We start from the raw sequence: 3,843 nt of genomic DNA, 5'->3' as shown, positions 1-3,843 counted from the left end.
GAAAAAGACAACTACCGTATGCTAACACATATATATGGAATTTAAGAAAAAAAAATGTCATGAAGTACCTAGGGGTAAGACAGGAATAAAGACGCAGACCTACTGGAGAACGGACTTGAGGATATGGGGATGGGGAAGGGTGAGTTTTGACAGGGCGAGAGAGAGTCATGGACATATACACACTAACAAACGTAGTAAGGTAGATAGCTAGGGGGAAGCAGCCGCATGGCACAGGGATATTAGCTCGGTGCTTTGTGACAGCCTGGAGGGGTGGGATAGGGAGAGTGGGAGGGGGGGAGACGCAAGAGGGAAGAAGACATATGGGAACATATGTATATGTATAACTGATTCACTTTGTTATAAAGCAGAAACTAACACACTATTGTAAAGCAATTATACCCCAATAAAGATGTTAAAAAAAACCAAAAAACAGATTTTTGAGGATATTCTCAGTCACTTGGATACACAGTGAGCAGTAAATAAAACTCTTATAAAACCATAAAAAAAGAAACAAAAAAAAAACCTTAAGGGTCATCTAGCTCAATCATTTGTCTAAAGTTTCAGTCTCCTTTGAAACAGTCATGCTGTGATTATCTTCCGAGCTATGTATAAACATTTGAACAACAGGGAACGCAGCTCACTTCAGGGCAAGTTTGAAAATGTAAATTCTGTCTTACATTGTGGAAAAATTTGCCCCTGAGTTTCTAGTCCTTGGTACTAGTCTTACTGTTTGAAATAATGCAAGTCCAACCCTCCTTTACATGGTGACCATTTAAATATTGTAAAGCAGTTGTCATGACTCTCCTTTAGGAAATTTCTCTTCTGTGGGCTAACATTCTGAGAGTTTTTAAGTATTCCTCAGAATACTGGCTTTAAGGCATTTTATTCTCATAACCTGCCTTCTTCCCTTCTCCTTGTCTTTTATTTCTCTGTCTCCTGGTTTACCAACCTCTGAATGTGTTCCAGCTTGTCTTTTGTTCTCTAAACTGTAACAAACTGCGTACAGAGCTTCGTATGTTATCTGTACCTCAGCCAGGTCTCAGCCTTGGAGCCCATTTATGTTTTTGTCCTCATCATTTTTTTTCTAATTGATGTATACTTGATTTACAATGTTGTGTTAGTTTCTGGTGTACAGCAAAGTGATTCATATATTCTTTTTCATATTATTTTCCATTATGGTTTATCACAGGATATTGAATATATTTCCCTGTGCTATACAGTAGGACCTTGTTGCTTAACAGTAAGACCTTGTTGTTTATCTGTTTTATATATAGTAGTTTGTATCTGCTAATCCCAAACTCCTAAATTATCCCTCCCCTACCCCCTTTCCCCTTTGGTAACCAAAAGTTTGTTTTGTATGTCTGTGAGTTTGTTTCTGTTTCATAAATAAGTTCATTTGTGTCATATTTTAGGCTCCACTTACAAGTGATCTCATATGGTACTTGTCTTCCTCCTTCTGACTTACTTCACTTAGTATGATAATCTCTAGGTCCATCCATGTTGCTGCAAATGGCATTATTTCATTCTTTTTTATGGCTGAGTAATAATATTCCATTGTGTATATATATACACCACATCTTCTTTATCCATTCATCTGTTGATAGACATTTAGGTTGCTTCCATGTTTTGGTTATTGTAAATAGTGCAGCTGTGAACATTGGGGTGCATGTATCTATTTGAATTATCTCATCCTTTTAACTCATTTTGAACGTACTGTGCACTAAAACCTATCAAAAGGTTTTTCACACATAGCGTTATCTATTCTCTTAGCTAGTGCTTGTACAGCTAGTGGAAAGATGGTCTCCCACATGCTTTCATTATCATTTGGTGGTGAACAGTATAAGGAAAAAAATGTAAATCTTGCTTTAGTAAAACTGGCACCAGGTTAGGTAGTCTGGTCAAACATTTGGGAGAATAAAGTGAAGCTAATGGCCACAACAGAGTTTGATGTTTTATGTTTATCAAATCAAACATAATTTCTCTCATTTTGTATCTTAAAAAATGTACCTAGGGCTTCCCTGGTGGCGCAGTGGTTGAGAGTCCGCCTGCCGATGCAGGGGACACAGGTCCGTGCCTCGGTCCGGGAAGATCCCACATGCTGCGGAGCGGCTGGGCCCGTGAGCCATGGCCGCTGAGCCTGCGTGTCCGGAGCCTGTGCTCTGCAGCGGGAGAGGCCACAACAGTGAGAGGCCTGAGTACCGCAAAAAAATAAAACAAAACAAAAAAAATGTACCTAGATTTAATGTGTGCTTGACATCTGTACTTTCTACTTCCAGAAAAGGTTTTAGGCAACCTATTCTTGGTGTAGGAGCAAGAGAAGGCAGGTATAGAAACAAGGTCCCAGGTGTTTGGGGCCCTGAAGATTATAGTTCTACAGTTATTTTGAAACCGGACCTAAAATTCTAGGTATATTTATAGAGCATTGCTCTTTTTGTTTAAGTCAATAGTGGAACGTATGCAGATTATTGCTGTATATTTCTACCTTTGGCTATTTCATGACAATTAGATCCACATAAACAGTTTTCCCTCAACCATTTTCTTTTTGAAAAGAAAATATGACATCAAACTGATGCCTTCTCACTTCTTCTAGACCCTTCTCCAGGAGCACATTTATGTTCAGGCCACACTGGAAAATTCCATGCACTTCCGTGTTGCTTCTTCCTCATGCTGTTCTCTTGTCTGGGATAATGATGAACTCTCATACTCATTATTCAAAACCCATCTCATTTTTCCTTGATATTTCCAATTTTAAATGGAGTTAGTTGCTTTTTTATTCTTCTTTCCACAGTCCTTTATAATATACTTTTTCCCCACTTATCTACATTTTCAATTTATGTTTTTTATCTACATTTTAAATGTATGTATTTTGTTTATGTTTGTCTTCTGTATCAGGGCTCAAGAGCATATTTTATAATTTTTATAGGAATATCGTAGGTGTTCAACAAATATTTGTCAAAATTGCAGTACATATTCACACATGTATATAGTATGCTCACACACATCAAGGCACGTTATAGGTAAAGATTAAAATGCTTCCATCATTTGAAAAGTTATGGACCAAAAAATTAGGACTTGGAACTGACCTCAATTTGCAGATAACTTTAGTTTTTTCATGAAAATGGCTGAATGGTATTTTCATAAAAAGTTTTATACCATTTTCACAAACATTTATTAACTGTCATCTGACATTCTTATTTCTTGTCACTGCCTTACAGATAGTACTAGGCATCACAGTTTGTCTTTTATGAAAAATATATATTTTATTTTGAATTGACAACAGTTTGACTTCTCTGGAAATTAGTATTTACTATAACTGACAGTCAGTTGTTACATAGTTAAAAAAAACTCTCAGATCACAAATTATAATTATGCTATATAAATTATATAGGATTGAGAAACTGAGGATGAGAATTAATATAATTGTTTTTATTTGAATATGAGAAAATGTGAACGAGTGAGACTAAAAAGCTGATTCATCAGCTCGTACCTGGACAAGGAGTTTTAATGATTGGTAGGGATGTGGAAAATCCTTCTCTAAGGCTCAGATAGTTTTCTTTTCCACCCTTTTTAGTCTCCTTGTAAATAGGGTGTCAGGAATTGCGGGGAGGTGGAATGGTTGTTAGGAGTGGTACACCTAGAAAATGTCTGGCCTTTTTAAGTCTCTCTTTTAGGGTATGCTGATATGTTTATTCTGAACATTCCATAATTTGTGTTTCTGTGTTTAATTAGCTTACCTTTAACAAAGGTAAGCTAATTAAGCATACTCCATACTACCCTTAAAGTGGACATGACGTACACCTTATCTCTTTTAATCTTATAACATTATTCTTTAACAAACAGAAA

Source organism: Phocoena phocoena, chromosome 1 (assembly GCF_963924675.1).
Source record: "Phocoena phocoena chromosome 1, mPhoPho1.1, whole genome shotgun sequence".
Classification (NCBI taxonomy): domain Eukaryota; kingdom Metazoa; phylum Chordata; class Mammalia; order Artiodactyla; family Phocoenidae; genus Phocoena; species Phocoena phocoena.
Note: the sequence above shows the minus strand (reverse complement) of the source record.